General features: G+C 39.9%; 1 protein-coding gene and 1 long non-coding RNA gene across 3 annotated transcripts in view; both read left to right on the top strand.

The window, feature by feature from the left end:
• USP12 (ubiquitin specific peptidase 12) overlaps positions 1 to 19,273 on the top strand; it is a 126,156-nt gene that overhangs the window by 35,880 nt on the left and 71,003 nt on the right. The gene's annotated exons all lie outside the window — the stretch shown is intronic.
• LOC134728830 (uncharacterized) lies at positions 1,463 to 19,263 on the top strand. The gene is made up of 3 exons (XR_010109665.1): positions 1,463 to 3,387; positions 11,864 to 11,966; positions 13,643 to 19,263. It is a non-coding gene; the product is annotated as an uncharacterized LOC134728830 (long non-coding RNA).

The raw sequence follows: 19,273 nt of genomic DNA, 5'->3' as shown, positions 1-19,273 counted from the left end.
CAACTTGGAAAGTAAAGAAAAGCATGTTTTCCTTCTTTGCTGCCTTCTCCCCTCCCTAGCTAGCTTCTGGCAGTAAATGTTTACATGTGGTTATATACCCATATGTATAATAGCAGCAGATTTGTAATTTATATATTCTTTAGACTAATATTTATTTAATTTATTTTTTTGAGACAGAGTCTCACTCTGTCACCCAGGCTGGAGTGCAGTGGCGCAATCTCGGCATACTGCAACCTTTGCCACCCTGGTTCAAACAATTTTCATGTCTCAGCCTCCCTAGTAGCTGGGATTACAGGCGTGTGCTGCCATGCCCGGCTAAGTTTTTTGGATTTTTTGCAGAGATGGAGTTTCACCATGTTGGCCAGGCTGGTCTCGAACTCCTGGCCTCAAGTAATCCATCTGCCTCGGCCTCCGAAAGTGCTGGGATTATAGGCGTGAGCCAGCATGCCCGGCCTCCATAGACCCAATACTTAAACGTTTGAGTATATAAGTGTTTAGGGATTTAGATATAATTAAAAGTTTACTTAAAAAATTTATAAATGTTGTTACGATAGAGATTTGAGATCAAACAAAATAAATTTTAAATGTTTTCATTTTATGATTATTTATCTGAGACAGGCTTGCTTTATTGCCCAGGTTTTGTGGTCTCGGCTCACTGCAACCTCTGCCTTCAGGTATTGATTTTTCCACCTCAGCTTCCTGAGTAGCTGGGACTACAGACGCACTCCACCATGCCAGCTAATTTTTGTATTTTTCTTAGTAGAAATGGGCTTTCACCATGTTGCCCAGGCTGGTCTCAAACTTCTGGGCTCAAGGGATTTGCCCACCTCGTCCTCCCAAAGTGCTGGGATCGCAGTCATGAGCCACAGCACCTGGCCTCGTTTTAGGATATATTTTTATTTGAACTGTTCATAGATATCTTCAGCATCTGTGAAACATTTAGTTAGAACATGTCTACTTTCATTTAAGTGTACGTCTGTTTACGGCACTTTAAAATTCATTTTTGATGGTGTCAGTGAGTATGGCTTGGGATAGCATTTCCATTTCTATAATATTGACAATTTTTTTTTGTTAGCTAATATCCCCACTTAATAGATCATTGATAACTGAGTCTTTTTATAAAGCGGATTGAAGATGGCTTATCTATTATGACATCTATCTTGTACAATCATGACATCAAATCTCTAGGCATAATTAATAAAGTGTTCAAGTTCTTCTTTAATGGCACTCATAATTGTTTATTTGAGGTTTTTTTAGGCTCATGAGAGTTCCTTGGACAACCCTTTGTTGTTCAAAATGAAGTAATTGAGAGAGTATATTTTGTAATATGGAAGACTTTAGGGGACCTGATTAGAAAGTAACTCTTCTCTTTTCTGACAGATTTGGGAGACAGCTTACCTTTTATGTGGGCATGGCAAAGTATGTTTTCTCACCTTGAAACTCATTGAAATTTTATTTTTCCACCCTCTCAGTTGCTGACTTATTCTCCCCTTTTTTTCTGTGTCTCTTTTCAGAATATAATAGAGAATGAGCTTATATGGCAAGCCAAATGTGATAGAGAAATTTTAGAAATTGAACTGCTTTTGATCAAAACGCTTTCTTTTATGCTACCTTTCTCCAAATTCTGTCCTATAAGTTGTTAGTAACCCTATAGAGAGAGCTTCTTTAGTCTTTTTCATTTATAGGGCAGTCACACATTTCAGTCATAATGTGTGACTAATTAAACATTTATTTTTCACAGGGTCTGGCTCTGTGACCCAGGCTGGAGTGCAGTGGCCTGATCATAGCTCACTGCAGCCTTGAACTCCTGGGCTGAAGCCATCCTCCTGCCTCAGGCTCTCAAGTAGCTAGGACTACAGGCATGTACCACCTAATGGGCATGCCGAGCTGATGTTTTTATTTTATTTATTTAGAGATGGGATTTCACTGTGTTGCCCAGGCTGGTCTCAAGTTCCTGGGCTCACGTGATCCTATTGCCTTGACCTCCCAAAGCATTGGGATTACAGGCACGAGCCACCACTCCCAGCCCCAAATATTGCTTTATAAATTAGAATAAAATTAGGACATTTTTCTGAATATAATTTTTTTTTACATTTCTATATGTAGTATTTAAGAAAACTGTTGGTGATTATTAGTGAAATAGTGGTCTGAATGAAACCTGCTTTGGTATGGGCTGAGAGTTTCTGATCAGATTGATTTAGCTCCAGGTATTTCTCCCATTATTGTAGAATTTTTTTTTTTTTTTTTTGAGACAGAGTCTTGGTCTGTCGCCCAGGCTGGAGTGCAGTGGCGCGATATTGGCTCACTGCAAGCTCCGCCCTCCCGGGTTCATGCCATTCTCCTACCTCAGCCCCACCGGTAGCTGGGACTGCAGGTGCCCGCCACCACACCTGGCTAATTTTTGTATTTTTTAGTGGAGACGGGGTTTCACCATGTTAGCCAGGATGGTATTGTAGATGTTTACTAGCAAAGCTTTTTACGTAATTTAGATGATAATTTATATTCTGGGAAGAGTAGACTACTTTGAAGTAATACTATTCTTGTTAAACTATGTTATAAAGGATCCTGAGATCAGTCTAAACATGTGCACACCCATTCTAAAAGTTTTATAGAAATAACAGAAAGATGTCATGTGAGTGTGGTGAGTGTGGTGTTTGCGTTAAGTTTATTGAACTGGAATAGAGCTAGAGGATAGACTGTGTTATTAATGGATCAGATATTTTTGAGGATTTCTAGAGGATTGCAAGATAGTAAATAGGATTAGAGAGACAACAGCTAGTAGAAAAAGTTACAGCAGGAGAGAGAATAATAAGTGTTAGTTAACAGCTGACCCTGGGCTTCTTGAGAGAGCCCTGGTGGAAGCTTGAGTTTGGAATCAACAGTTCATAGTAGGAGCATGGCTGTGTTGCCATCACCATGGTAATTAAAGAAGTTCATTCAGAATAGCTGGCTCAATGGAGCCTCCTTTCTGTCCCCTTCAGAGTGGCTGGTATGCCAGGCTTTCACCTTTAGGATAAGGCTAGAGTCATGGTCTTGCCAGAAAGTGGGTGATCTTTTGTCTGAGGAGTGCGTGAGAGTGGAGAGAGCAGAGAAGAGCTCATAGCACTTTGGTTTTTACAGCAGACACAGGACAAGGACATTCCTATTCTGAGTACTGCTCTTCTTGTTAACGTGCCCGCCAGCTCCTCACACACATAGAACTTGAAACCAACGATCTTTTAGGACAGCCAGACCTACGCAAATGCAGAGGAAACCCTCTTGAGATACTTACACTAACCATCTTTCATTCACAAAGCCGTACAGCCAACCAGGGATTTCCAGACACTTGAGGACAATCAAGAGATTGGAACATGGAAGAGTCTCCTTCGAGGGGCAGTAATTTAATGAGTGAGGGCTATATTTCTGTTCCTTTGCTTTTTCTTTTTCTTTTCTTTTTTTTTTGCCTTCCTGTACTGCTTTTTATTGGAATGATATTTTGTTTATGTTTTGCTAGTAACCTATACATTTTTTAACATGTGTAACTAAAATTTTCTTGTTTGAAGTTACTAACATTTCTACCGGCCCCTCTCTACTTCACAAGCCAATCTCCTTTGCACACATTAGCTACCCTTCAAGTATCTACTCTTTCTAGTTAATTGCTTTTTGAATACACCAAAGATAAAGCATGGAAGATATAATTATAGAAGCAAATGTAAATGTTATAATCCCTGAATATATGAGTAAGTGGCTGGGAGGTGGAGGAAATGAGGCATAGCAGAAAAGGTGAATGTGCTTATTTCCTTTTGTTTCATAGCCCGGATTTCTTACGTGCTATATGAGAATTGGTAAATCTAGCTAAAGATTTAGATGTAGAACCAGTAGAAGCACTAGAACAATACTCTACCCAGTGACACGTAATAAAAATTAGGAGGTGGCCTGTGGAAGGAGAGTTGGGAGGCAGTGTGTGTGTGTCAGTTTCTCTTCTTGCAAAAGCACAGAATTAAGAGCTGTTGACTGAGGCATGCAATATATTATTTAAAGTTATGATAATCATTATTAAGAACTAAAACTGTTAATGGGTATTGTCTCCAGGGAAATGAACCTTAAGAGAGGGAGTGGTGAATAATACTTTGAGTTTTACACCCTCTTTACAGTTTGAATTATTTTTAGATTGTGAACTTAGAGTACTTATAAAATAAAAGGTTTTATACAAAGCATATGAAAGGGATATTTTAACTGTCCATAGGAAGCTAACCTCAGACTTTTACATAGGTTAAAGAGTGGTCTCTTTTCCATTTACATAGTAGCTTTCAAAACCAAGTGTACTTGAACAAGGTACTTCACTCTACTGGGGCAAGTTTCCATCACGTTGCTCACTTTGGTAAAATGATTACTTAGAAAAATCCAAATGACTCATGTTTCTAGTCATACCTTTACATAATGCTTTACGTTTTACAGCACTTTCACATTCACTATTTGATTTCCGTAACCCCGAGGTAGGCAGAGTAGGTATTTTCCTGTATGATATGGTGAGGAAACTAAGACTGAGAAAGTGACTCACCCAGAGTCACGTGGTTTGAGAAGTGGTGGTGGAGCTCACTGCTCACCCTCTCACCAGGAGGGTTTCACACCTGTGCAGCCTTCTGGCCTGCTATGGCTAAAGTGTCTCTTACCAGTTCTTACCTTTCTTCTTTGTAATGTACCCACACTCAAGTTCCCATATTGACTGCTTCCTGCATTCTGAATTTGTATTCAAATTGTGTTTAACATATGTAAATCTGTGCTTATTTTAAAAAATGAATTTTACTGCATTTTGAAAATGCCACACATAAACTTTGAGTGTCATTCAGCTCTTGTTATTTCTATAGCTGCACAACACTATTCCTTCCTTACTTTCATGAACTGATCTTTTCATCCAGAATTTTTCTGACACCCTTGTTTTTAAGCGTCATGGCTTGCTGAAGCAAAGTGGTGGAATTTAAATGTTGTTGCCTTCAAGAATTAGCTAATCTTTTGGACTTGTGATACTTGTGTAATCTTTTTGGACTTGTGATTTGACCTCATTTGATCCCTGCAGAAATGGTTCTCATCCAGGAAATTTGAGATTTCAACAAGTGACTCACTGAAAAAACCACGTTAGTCGTGGGGAAGTAAGCGTGCTCAGCTCTTGTTTTGGGACCCCAGTGTGATACCGTTGATACGATTGATTTACTAATACCTTTGACTAGTCATTCCAGTGTCTGGAATTCCTCAGGGATGGTTTCTGTCAAATTCTTTTTTCCTGCAAATACACCATATTTTCCTTTTTTTTTTTTTTTGGCATGTTTTGTGATTTTTTTTTTTTTTTGTGAGAACTGAACAGTTTGAATGTTGTAATGTGGTGACTCTGAAAATCAGATTCTCCACCTCCTCAGTGATTGCTTTTTTGAGGCTTGCAGTCATCCATTTGTATAATGACTTTTCTAAACCAGTTTTGCAAAGTCTGTATTCCTTGTTGTGTGTGGTCACTGAAGTTTCTGTCTTACTATCTCTGGACAGCTATGACTTGATAGAGATTTAGTATAATGTCTGGATCCCCATCCCCCTCAATAAAGGGAAAAAAACAAGAAAGGTTGCAGCCTAAGGGGATAGAAACAAAAGCAAGAATCTGTGCTGTTTCCCCAGGCTACTGCCAGAACTGAACAAAATGCACAATCCTAAATTGTTGAGGGCAAGGTTCCCGCTACCAGCCCTGTTACTAGGCAGCTGCTCTAGGAGGTGGTCCTGTGCCCGCCTCTGGGGATGCTGAGGAGTAGGGAATAGTAGCTGGTTTGCATGCTGTGCTCTCTTCTCCCTTCATCAACTACTGCCCTGGGTGTTTAATGTCTGATTAGGTTCTAAGGTTCAGAATAGTTGATTCTGATGTATTTTTCAGCTTAATGGTTTTGGTGGAAGGACTAACCCTGGGAGCTTTCTACTCTGCCATTTTTCATGTTGGTCACTCCACTCGTATGTTTTGGATGTGACCATGCTTCATGCCAGTTGCAGCCAGTTCTTTTCTACTTCCCCACCATTTATCAAAGAGTGGTGCTTTCTTGTTGTTGAAAAGACCGAAACTACATTAATGGAATAAAGTTCTTTGCAGCATTTCTCTAACATCCTTCACAAAAATTATGCATACATTTATTTTTATTTGCTATTATTATTATTAAGAGATAGGGTCTCACTCTGTCGCCCAGGTCATAGTTCACTGCAGCCTCGAACTCCTGGGCTTAATGATCCTCCTGCCTCAGCCTCCCGAGCAGCTGGGACTACAGGCGTGCTCCACAACATCCTCTGTAGAGACAGAGTCTTGCTATGTTGCCCAGCCTTCTCTAGAACTCCGGGCCTTAAGCAGTCCTCCTGCTCTGACTTCCCAAAGTGCTGGTATTATGGGCATGAACCACTGCACCTGGCCTATGCATAGCTTTAGAGTGACACTGTCATTTTATGAGCTGTTGATGGTGTGGTTACTAAGAATGGTTTTTATTTTTGCAGAACTTAAGAGTTGTTTTCAGTTCTTCCACAGTTTTATAGCTGGAAAATGGTAAGAGAGAACCACATTTTATAGGTCAGGGGAATCGAGATCTAGGAAACAGGACTGGCAGAGATGCTGCTTTGTTCTTTCCACTTAACTGTGGTTTAATATAATATTCCTGTTGTCTCAGTGACACAGAAAGAGCTACAGGTCACTTTCTTATTGTGGTAAGAATGAAGAACTCTTTCTAGACAGTTCACAATATGAGTACTTTTTTTTATTTGAAGTGTATGGAATATTCCGAGTATTTGATAAAACTATGTAAGTTTGATGATAATTTGCTTTTTATTAGGGTGAGTCGGAGTCCGCATATGGAATCTGGAGTATGAACTCCGTTACTATTAAACTAAGTCAGTCCATAATGTAATTTGTTGATTTTGGTTTCACTTGAACTTAATAATACCTTGTATTTATATAGTGATTTTCTTCTCAGGAGTGGTAGGTACTTTACAGATACTTTATTATACTGTAACATAGGTGCTGGGAAAAATAGAAGCGTTCATGTTTTTATAAGTGGAAAAGCATCAACACAGGTTTTCTCACTGAGCATAATCACAGAAATCTGTTATCCAAGTCAGGTGTCTGAAGGGTACGCAGGGTGGCAATCCAGGGATCCTTGCTTTTTATAGAGCTGAAACATTATTTGGTGGAATAGATACAGAAATTATCAAGAATATGGTAGAAAGAGCTTGATGAAACATTCTTGTAATTTGTTCACCAAAGTGGGTGAATCCCTGCATTGAAGACAATATGAAGATGCTGAAAAAACACATCTTGCCCACCCTTTTTGCCTTAGGTAAGGTGCCAGTTACGGAGTTCAGATATAGTTATGTTTTAAATGTTAGCTATCCATGAGAGTATTTTATTAATTTTTTGAAAGTTTTTTGTATTGTTAGGAAAGTAGGATCTGTAAAGTTTCATCGTGCACTCAAGTATGTTCTTATGCTGAGTTTGGTCATATTTGAGAATTTTCCTTTTGATGTTATTGTTAAGCCAAATGTGAAGGCTTGACAGAGTGGTTCTTGGAAAAGCCAGTATTATTACTACTGTTACTTCTAACAGAGATGAAGTATATGAGATTTCTTTCAGTAGCTCATTGTCTCATTGTGAACATTTACAGATCAAAAGCTTGTTTTTCGTTCGTTTATTTTTTTGGCATCCAGTGATCTTATATTTCCATATCTTGACTGAGTTAAAAGACTTAAGGTAAATCCGAATCTTCTTTTGTTCTCTCTAAATATTCTCTATAACACATTTAGCCATGAATTATGTGGTGAAACTTTTAATTGAAAATACTGAATAAAATAATCGGAATACTGTGCTTTTTGACATGTCTAATAGGAACATTGAGTTTCTAGTGGACATTTGAACTTTTGAAAGTTAAAATTACATGCCTGTTGGTTTTGGCTTAGTTATTTAGCAGTGAATTATAATATTGATTCAGATATGTAACTTGTTTTTTATTACATAAGTGGAGTCCTCTGAGTAAATTTAAATTTGCAGTTATTTGCGCAGTGATTAATCATAGAATTGGATTTTTTCTGAAGAGATGAGAAATTTAGATGTTTAATATGTTACGTATGTGCTTCTGTGGTGGCAGTTGAAGGAGAAAGTAAACTACTTTTAATTTCTTCTGGGAAGAAATTCAGTTTTTGAAAACTTGCCAGAAATCTTCCCTATCAGGTTGAAGATTTTTAGGAGTGATATGGAGGGTAGGTGGGAGAATGGGATGTACACACAAACATAAACACTACTGGACGGCAAAATTATATTGTTTCTCTTTCTTCCTGCAATGGAACAAATGGTTTTCAGAAGACCTGTGATAGGAATAGAGGCAAAGGCCCTTTGATCATGTGATTATTAGAGCTTGATAACTGGTTGTACAATATTTCATTTCTCTCAGACTTAGCAACATGTTCTGACTTCTCCATTAGTGTTGGCAGCTGAACCTCTCTGTTCCCTTTTATGTCATTGGTACCATATATCTTACTGAGGGTCACTTTGCTTTGTGCCGATTTCTGATTTCAAGCCTTTTGCAAGCTTCTGCCATGTGTACCACAATGGTGCAATGCCAGTTTTAGGTCTAGACCCTTCTACTTTTTATGGTGCACATTTTAACTTTGATGGGATAGTTAAAAACTATGAGATTTCTTTCAGTAGCTCATTGTCTCATTGTGAACATTTACAGATCAAAAGCTTGTTTTTTGTTTTAACATAGAGGAGGCCACTAGAGGAGGAAGTATAGACCAAGATTCTTAGGATGACTGCAGATCAGGGCAGAACCCCCGGATACTTTCCCTCCCAGCCACAGAAATTGTGTCAGGACTGTGGTTTTTGAAAGACTCATCTGAAGGAAGGAGTAATAGATGGCATTGTAGTTGGGATGGAGGAAGATGGGCAAAGGAAGTTTGCTTTGTGCCTGTTGTGCCAGGCATTGTTCTGAACATCTTCTATACATTTTTCACAGAAACAGGCCATGTTGCAAGTCTTGTTTGCCCTTTTTTGCAGATTAGTAATTTGGAGCTCAAATGTTTAGAACAAATATTTGTTCTAAATTTAAACTTTGGTAACTCTACAGTAGTGCTGCTATTTTAGAATTGTAGCATTTTGGGTTTGCAGTAGGTGCTACAAATCTGGTCTCCCGTCTTGCTGATGAGAAAACTGAGGCAGTGTTTTATTGCAGTGGCTCAGTAGTTTAGTTTATATTAGAATGGGGACACGAATGCAGCCTCCTGGTTTGAAGGCTGTCACCCAGTCCCCTGCCCAGCCTGCAGTTGGAACGTTTAAATGCCTACTCTTTGTAGTTCAGGGTTTTCATTGTACCAACATGAAAAGCTATAATGAAAATACCCCTAAAGAAAGAGTCAAAGCCTGGCTTGTTTAGTTCCATCTGTTTGTGCTATTCCTGTTTGTTTGTTTTCCTTCTCACAGGCCCCTCAGCTGCAGGTCTGTTGGAGTTTGCTGGAGGTCCACTCCAGACCCTGTTTACCTGGGTATCACCAGCAGAGGCTGCAGAACAGCAAATATTGCTGCCTGATCCTTCCTCTGGAAGCTTTGTCCCAGAGGGGCACCAGCCTGTATGAGGTGTCTGTCAGCCCCTACTGGGAGGTGTCTCCCAGTCAGGCTGCACTCCCAGTCAGGGACCCACTTGAAGAGGCAGTCTGTCTGTTATCAGAGCTCGAAACACCATGCTGGGAGAACCACTGGTCTCTTAGACCTGTCAGGCAGGGATGTTAACGTCTGCAGAAGCTGTCTGCTGCCTTTTGTTCAGATATGCCCTGCCCCCAGAGGTGGAATCTAGAGAGGCAGTAGGCCTTGCTGAGCTGTGGTGGGCTCCGCCCAGTTCAAGCTTCCCTGCTGCTTTATGCTGTAAGCACAGAACCACCTACTCAAGCCTCAGCAATGGCGGACGCCCCTCCCCCTGCCAAGCTCCAGCGTCCCAGGTCAATCTCAGACTGCTGTGCTAGCAGCGAGCAAGGCTCCCTGGGCATGGGACCCATAAGCCAGGCACGGGAGGGAGTCTCCTGGTCTGCCGGTTGCAAAGACCGTCAGAAAAGCACAGTATTTGGGCAGTAGTGTACCCTTCCTCCAGGTACAGTCACTCACAGCTTCACTTGGCTAGGAAAGGGAAATCCCCTGACCCCTTGCGCTTCCCGGGTGAGAGGACGCCCCGCCCTGCTTCCGCTCACCCTCCGTGGACTGTACCCACTGTCCAGCCAGTCCCAATGAGATGAACCAGGTACCTCAGTTGGAAATGCAGAAATCACCCGCCTTCTGCATCGATCTCGCAGGGAGCTGTAGACCGGAGCTGTTCCTATTCGGCCATCTTGGAAGCAACTCTCAGTTCCATCTGTTTGTGAAGCTTTTCCAAGTTCTCCAGCACTCAGTGTTGTTCCTGTCCAGACTTGCTATAGTACATCCTGTGTTGTGACATAGTTTTGACACTTATTCTCTTATCTCTACATCTTTAAATTTATTTTTAAATGGATTTTTATTTATATGTAATCATGAAAAGCTAATTTTTATTCACTCTCTACTCCCCAGTTGAATTATGATTTTGAAATTTTTCTTATGCTTTTGTATATAAAATTTAAAAAATTTCAGCTTAGAGTGATAAATAATATGAAACCCAATACATACATACATACTTACATATTGAAACAAAAGTTTCAGAAGACTTTGTTTACTCCTAATAAAGATGTGTGTCTGATCTGTTTTACTGAAAAAGAAGATGGTAGTGGTCCACTGCAAAGACCTCACCACTCACTAATGGGTGTCACACTTTAAAAGTCATGTTCTCCAGTTACTAGCATAGGGCTAGAGAGAACACAGGTAGCCAGATACTGAATTTCACATAACCCGAGGCCTACTGCTTTGATACTCTTTTTATGATTCCTCAAACTCATTGTATAATGTGTTTTGTCATAAATATTTTCATTGCCTTTGATTCAGTTTCCGGGCACGTGGTGTTTTCTAGAACAGGTATGAGGGTTAAGCCTTCTCTTTGACTCTTCGCCCTTTCTCATTTATGAGATAAACTTGTTTCACCTTTATACTTTGGATTCATCTTTTTACAGCTCACATTCACTTCTTTGTTGTGTTTATACCTTCACACCGTCACATGGGCTGCTTCCTGTGCCTCCAGAACTTTTCTTATTTTACCAGGTCATGTGCTTGTCCCACCTCCGGGAAGCTTTTCCTGCCGATTTGGCGGTTCTCCTTTGTGTACTGACCTGATCTAACTTAAAATGATACACGCTGCATTCTAAAATATGACTTGAAACATGAAACTGGAACAGTGTATTGAATTTTCTCTTTATTTATATTAAAGTTGTGTGGAAACTAATAGTTTGGCTATTTAAATACATTTTCCAAATGATAGATGCACATTCTTTTATGTTTTCATCATTTTTAATTTCTTGGTAAGGTGTATTGTTCTCTACTTTATAAAACGGTATATACTGAATATAACTTTTCAAAATGACATATCCTCATAGACACCATTTTTTAGCCATAATCTGGTTTTAGATGTAGATGTTGTGGGCCAGGAGATTTTTAAGTTAAGGAATTACATTAATTCCAGATTGAATTGTTTTCTTGAAAACATTCCTGGTTGTCAGTTTACTTTTGTGTGATTTTTATCTTTTTTATAATGGCAGAGTGAAAGGAGTGAAAGGTAGTTAGTTGTATGTTTTCCATGTTTGACTATGTAAAAATTATTTAATTGCAGGATAGCCATCTCCCAGATTATTTTTTTCCTATTTGCAGATATTTTTGGGTTGCTCACACATTTAATATACAGTTACTTTTATATTATCAAAATAATAGGTCAAAGGTATCTTTGTAATTTCAACCTATTATTATTTCACTTGGATGGTGATTTCTGGGTGTGAAAAGGACAAGCCCTCATCTTTTCAAGAATTCATACTAGGTAAGTTAAAGGAGATACTTGCCCCATTGCCTATGTATTAGTCCATTTTCATACTGTTGTGAAGAAATACCTGAGACTGGGTAATTTATAAAGAAAAAGAGGTTTAATGGACTCTCATTTCCACATGGCTGGGGAGGCCTGAAAATCATAGTGGAATGCAGAAGATCAGCAAAGGCATGTCTTACATGGCGGCAGGCAAGAGAGCGTGTGCAGGGGAACTGCCCTTTGTAAAATCATCAGATCTCATGAGACTTATTCACTATCACAAGAAGAGCATGGGAAGACCCATGCCTGTGATTCAGTTACCTCCTACTGGGTCTCTGCCACGACACGTGGGAATTATGAGAGCTACAATTCAAGATGAGATTTGGGTGGGGACACAGCCAAACTATATCAGCCTACAAATTCTTAGTATTGGATGGCTATTGTTGAGGATATGATGCTATTTCCTAACTCATTCAGGACTTTGTTAATGTTTGACTTTTAATAGACTATCCAACATTGTATATTTAATGTTTTAATGAAATTGGAAGAGCTGATAAATTCATATGTTGCTAAAAATGTGGGGATGGAAGGTACTATAGACAGAAGTTTTACATCTGAGGAAACTGAGGTCTGGAGAGAATGATTTGTTACAGGTCATTTATAATTTAATGTCATGGCCAAGACCACACTCAAGTCTGTAGCTTTGCTAGTTCAGTGATGCTTGTAGTATACCATGGTCTCTCTACAGCAGTTCTGTAATGAATCCATTCTTCCATGAAATCTTCTCTGTAAAAATTTTTTTTTTTTTTGAGATGGACTCTCACTCTGTCATCCAGGCTGGAGTGCAGTGGTGCGATCTCGGCTCACTGCAAGCTCCGCCTCCCAGGTTCACGCCATTCTCCTGCCTCAGCCTCCCAAGTAGCTGGGACTAGGCGCCTGCCACCAGGCCTGGCTAATTTTTTTGTATTTTTAGTAGAGACGGGGTTTCACCATGTTAGCCAGGATGGTCTCAATCTCCTGACCTCTTGATCTGCCTGCCTCGGCCTCCCGAAGTGCTGGGATTACAGACATGAGCCACCGCGCCTGGCCACGTTTCCTGTTTTTAACGAAACTTGAGTTTTCATTAATAACCTTACATTGACAGGAATATTGGCTAAAAAGTACTATCTGATATTAACCTTGTTTAGTTCTTAAGCACACCCATTAAAATTTTTTTATTTAAATATTTATTTATTTATTTATTTATTTATTTTGAGATGGGGTCTCACTCTGTCATCCAAGCTGGGGTGTAGTGGCACACTCCCGGCTCACTGCAGCTTCCACTTCCCAGGCTCATGTGAACCTTGCATCTCAGTCTCCCAAGTAGTTGGGACTACAGGTGCGTGCCACCATGCCTGGCTAGTTTTTTGTATTTTCGGTAAAGATGGGGTGTATTAGTCCGTTTCCACACTGCCAATAAAGATGTACCCAAGACCGTGAAGAAAAAGAGTTTTAGTTGCACTTACAGTTCCACATGGCTGGGGAGGGCTCAGAATCATGGGAGGAGGTGAAAGGCACTTCTTACAGGGCGGTGGCAAGAGAAAGATGCAAAAACAGAAACCCCGGTTAAAACCAGATCTCATGAAACGTATTCACTACCACGAGAACAGTATGGGGGAACCACCCCGATGATTCAAATTATTTCTTACCAGGTTCCTATGGAAGTACAGTTCAAGATGAGATTTGTGTGGAGACACAGAGCCAAACCATATCACGGGGTTTCGCCATGTTGCCCAGGTTGGTCTTGAACTCCTGAGTCCACCTGCCTTAGCCTCCCCAAAGTGCTGGGATTACAGGCACGAGCCACCATGCCTGGCCACACCATTGAGTTTTTACTTCAGCTTTTGCAACTTTTATATTTTGAAGTTGTATTTAGTTCTTTTTAAAAGTCTGCTTAGAGTCTCATCTTTGTTCTTATAATCAATTCGTTGCCATTTCTTGACACATATGAGACATTTGTTTTACATCCTGTGTCTGTTAATTCTGGTATTTAATTTTTTTTTTTGAGACGGAGTCTCGCTCTATCTCCCAGGCTGGACTGCAGTGGCATGATCTCGGCTCACTGCAAGCTCTGCCTCCCAGGTTCGTGCCATTCTCCTGCTTCAGCCTCCTGAGTAGCTGGGACTACAGGTGCCTGCCACCATGCCCACCTAATTTTTTGTATTTTTAGTAGAGACGGGGTTTCACCATGTTAGCCAGGATGGTCTCGATCTCCTGACCTCGTGATCCACCTGCCTCGGCCTCCCAAAGTGCTGGGATTACAATCATGAGCCACCACGCCTGGCTTAATATCTTCTTGAGTTTCATTCTGCTGTCAGCATTTCTTCATGGGGCTCTTATTCATGGGGCTTTCTTTTCCTGTGTGTTTTTGTAATTTTTGACTTATGAACTCAAATCTCTTGGCTTGTATTTGTAGGAATTCTTCGTGGGTGGATTGAATTTGTCTCATTCCAGAGTGAATTTGTAATTCTGCCTTTTGTGGAGTGGAAGAGGTGGAAGGAGGGCACTCTCAATTTAGGATTTCTTTGAATTCTCTACTGAGGTTTTTTTTTTTTTTAAGATCACATAGTCAGTGGAAATTTGGGTCACAGACTTTTACGAGGGCCTAGTTATGGTTATGAATTTTGGGAAGATGTTTCTCCTTTCTTCCTGTCTCTACTCCTAAGTGCCAAGGACAAGTCAAGCAAGTTATCTTGCTGTTTCTTGTGGTATGGGATTATTACTGGTTCCCTTATGCATTGAAGAGAAACCCTTTAGAGATCTCGGCTTCATGCTCATCTCTCCTGTTGTCCTCCCTGTCTTGAGTGGACCCTAAGTTTTAGCATCTGTTTCCTGCATACCATTCCATTCAGCTGTTAGAAGAGAATTTAAAGGTCACTAGGGTCAGGAAATACCAGCAGTGGGAAGTCTTTGGTGTTTGCTTATCTCTCGTAGTTCCCGCATCACTTTTGTTTTTTGATTTCTGCAGATTATTTTATCACTAGCTCAGTTAATTATTATTTTTAAAATTTCACCCATCTTTTGGTTGTTTTCATCAGAAGGGCCTGAGTATCTCATTACTTCTTCATGATGAATTCTATGGTAAGGGTACTAAGTCTAATCTTTTGCCTAAGTTACAAAAATGGGGACAGAAGTCAGAAAAAAATGTCTTCTTCCATTTGTGTATGTCATGTGCTCAGACAAAAATAAATTAATTCTGATACCTATGAAGGCTCCAGAGCAGAACTTTTCTTTTTTTTTTTCTTTTTAAGATGGAGTTTTGCTCTTGTTGCCTAGGCTGGAGTGCAGTGGTGCAATCTTGACTCACTGCAGCCTCAGCCTCCTGAATAGCTGGAATTACAGGCGCCCACGACCACCCCTGACTAATTTTTTGTATTTTTAATAGAGATGGAGTTTCACCATGTTGGCCAGGCTGGTCTCGAACTCCTGATCTTAGGAGATCCACCTGCCTCATCGTCTCAAAGTGTTGGGATTACAGGCGTGAGCTACTGTGCCTGGCCTGGAGCAGAACTTAACTCACCATCACGCCTTCTCTTTATCCCAGTAAAGAATCACTGATTTCATAAAAGCTATTGTTAGTTTTGATAGGGTCGTACTTCTCAAATGTGGGAATGGAGCTATTATTATTGAATGTTTACTTTTTCTAGGCTCACTTTAAATTTTTGGGTGATTATGTGACCATTATGTGATGTAATAGAATTTGTCAGCCTTCAACAAAATCCTTCAGGAATGTCTTAAAGATGGTAACAATCGTACAGTAAAATTTTGACTTTCCAGTTGGTTTTTCACCAGTTATATCTAACTTTGGTGTTGAAAACACTGTTAAATTTAAAAACAACTTAGCAGAAACCAGTTGCTTAGTATAATCTTTTGCCTTTTTAGTTAGCGTTAGGCTAGAGAGAGGAGTGTACCCTGATCATTTCTGTTGAGGAAAACCTTGAATGCATGCAATAAGTGTGCTTCTCCTGCATCTGCAGAATCTGCTGCGCAGTGTCATTACCACAGGAAGGCATAGTTTATGGTGCTATGCCTTACTTTAGAACTGTAATAAGGTGAGTGCTCTTCTTTCTTTGTACTTCTCATTTCGATCTGCTACCGTCAGTCTGTCCTAGCCATCATTCTTCAAGCTGTTGAATTGTGGGCTTGGCATATATTGGTTGTCTTAGACTTCCCTGGAGTTTTGTGTTAAAACAGTAATGTCTTCAGAAGCATTCATGAAAGTGATCGGAAACGATAGAATGTTGAGTGAGAAGGGATTTTAGAAATCACATAATCTTTTGATTTTCTGAATAGTTTTAGCCATGAAAATCTTAGTTCATGTAAAGCCTTACTTGAAAACCCAACAGATAAATTTGGAACCGGGAGTTTTGAAAATCACTGAGGATTCTGACCCTTTTATTTTGCAAGTGAAGATTCTTAAATCCAGAAAGGTTAAACGATGATGATCTACAGCTCTTTCCACCTTACTCCTCTTGGCCTGCTGTCCTCAGACTTCTGAATTGGATTATGGTTCTGCTTTGTTGTTAGGCCGTGTGGGGGAGTACAGTGATGATACCTCTGGGGGCCGCTTCATGGAATTGGCTCTTGTCTGCCAAACTAAGGAGAGTATCTATTTTTTTGTATTATAGCTGTCTTGTTTTGTCTTCTGATTTTTCTCTTGTCATTTCTTAGCTTTTGCACGGAGCAGAAAAGATGTATTACTGTGACTAGTTTATTTTCTTTTTGTTTGAAGGGAAGGGTAAGAAGAGGACCAACATTTATTGGACACCTGCTTGTGTGCCAGGCGCCACCAGCTGCCTTAGAAAAGTTAAAATTCTGTTATAGTCACCCTATAAAGTAGTTGCTAACATTTTTCTTTAACAGTTGGGAAACTGAGGCAGAGAGAGACAATACCTGACCCATAGTTGAAACTACTGTGAGGACAAGGGAGTGGGAGAAGAGCTTACTAAGCAGGCATGAAAGTACGTGGTACATGTGATGACAGGTGGACATGTGGGGTGGTTAGAATACAAGGCGAGTGGCATGTGATTCGGCTAACAGTAGAGAGATAACCTTCACCTGTTACCTTGTTCTTAGTGTGTCTTAAAGGCCAGAAATGCCTTCCTAAGGTGTTTGCACTGGTATTTTATTGTTCTAGATGGGTAAGTATTTGAGGTTGTATTTTGGTTGATGGCACCTTTTCTTCTGTTTTGGTCGGGGGAAAGGATTATACTCATTTGAATAAGCCAGTATCAGTTTGAATTTTTACAACAGGTGGTAAAAACCTGGGTTTGTTGGTTATTTTCAACATATGTCAGGGACTTTTGTGACAAAGTACTTGAGCTGGCAGGGTGAGGGGTAGTAGGGCTTGCAATATTCCCATCAATTTTTAGTGGATTGTGAAGTTGCTGTAATAATTGAATTTGGTATTGTTATGACATATTGCTATCCAAATTTAGAAATAAATGATATCTATTAACTAGTGATGGTATTAAGGTTTTATATAAAACTTAAAATTGATTCCCAAGTCAAAAAAATAAAGACAGTATCATGTATATAGAAGTGCTGGTTGGCTGGAAGATAATAGAAGAAACGTCTTGTTTTGGTGGAACTTGACTGCCAACTCACCATGTGCCTTTATCAGTCCCCTTTTCAGCCTAGAGCTGTCAGGAAATTGAAGACGCATGTCTAACAAAGGTTCTGGGCTTCCCAGATTTAGGAGTCTCATGCGGAAAGGAAGCAGCAGGTGTGGGATTCTGAGTACTGGTGCGTTGTTGACCATATGCCCAGTGTAGCTGAAGAGGCATGTTGTCTCTGCAGCTCTTCACTGTGACATTTTGGTATTTTTTGAGCAATGTCCCGGCAGTTATATTTATCTAGTATGTTTTCCTGGGAATTTTCAAGGTAAACATATTCAGAGTTATATTAACAGAATTGCTTTTATTTCCCTTTCAAACTACATTTTAGAATCTATTTAGTTGTATCTGCTTGTGTGTCATCACCCACCATGGTGCTCAGGGCCACATTTCTCCCCCTCCCTTTCACATGGTCGTCGGGGACCACAGGTGCACAGAATTGAGTTGATCACATTCTTGAAACTGTGACACGCTATGATTGTCTGTGCGAGGTCCTTGTTTCTTGAATTTTGTTTTTTCTCCTTTGCCCCATTCCCAATTCCATGGTCCATCCCTCTTCCAGCACTCACTCAGGTATATAGTATATTTAATATACATTCTTCAGTCTGCTTTCCATGTGCTATTAAACACACACACACACACGTTGGTGTTTTATGTTAATCTAATTTTTCTTTTTTTCATTTAACATTGTGTTTTTGAGATACTCATGTTTCTGTGTGTAAACCTAGTTTATTTATTCTGGCTCTACTATGTAGTATGCTGTCACATTTTATGTATCTATTTCCCTAACAATGGACCATCTAGACTGCTGTCAGCTGCAGCTAGACTGCTGTCAGCTGCAATCATAAATGATACTGCAGTAAACATTCTTGTCAACTTCAGTTCTGTGTAAGAATTTCAGGATTCCTAGGCCACTGAGCATGTGCATATTTATATTTAGTTTCACAGAACTTCAGCTCTCAGAGATGTGTGCTATCAGATTACACTCCTATTAGAGTACATGATACAGCAGGAAATTTCATTCATTACTTAGAAAAAAAGAACATGTTATGAATGTAATTCCTTGATCCAGGCTTTGGTTCTGTGAGAAGAAAGTTCCGATAAACCAATTTTTAGTCATTATCAAAAGCCTTTACTCTTCAATATCATTCATTCTTTTCTCCTTTTTCTTTTCTTTGTGTTAGGTAGCAATAGGGATCACAGAGTTTTTTTTACAGGGTGTCTCTGTAACACCTGTGTAATTGTGACAATATTATGAAAATACGATCATGTGTAACGATGGGGATATGGTGTGAGAAATGTATCGTTAGGCCATTTCGTCATTGTGCATGCGAACATCAGAGCGTTCTTACATAAACCTAGGTGGTAGAGCCTACTGCACACCTAGGCTAGATGGTAGAGCCTGTTGCTCGAAGGCCACAAACCTATACAGCATGTTCCTGTATTTTCTAGGCAATCGTAACACAGGAATAAGTGTGCATCTGAACATATCTAAACGTAAGAAAGGTACAGCTAAAAATACGGTGTAAAGGATAAAGACGCACCTGTGTAGGGCAGCTCCATCGTAATGTGATAGGACCATCATGTTGCGGCCTGTCATTGACTGAAGTGTCATTATGTGGTGCATGACTACTATAAATACTAAGATTTTTGTTTTTCATTTTATAG

This window comes from Pan paniscus, chromosome 14 (assembly GCF_029289425.2).
Source record: "Pan paniscus chromosome 14, NHGRI_mPanPan1-v2.0_pri, whole genome shotgun sequence".
NCBI classification, from domain to species: domain Eukaryota; kingdom Metazoa; phylum Chordata; class Mammalia; order Primates; family Hominidae; genus Pan; species Pan paniscus.
This window is presented reverse-complemented; position numbering and strand designations above follow the sequence as displayed.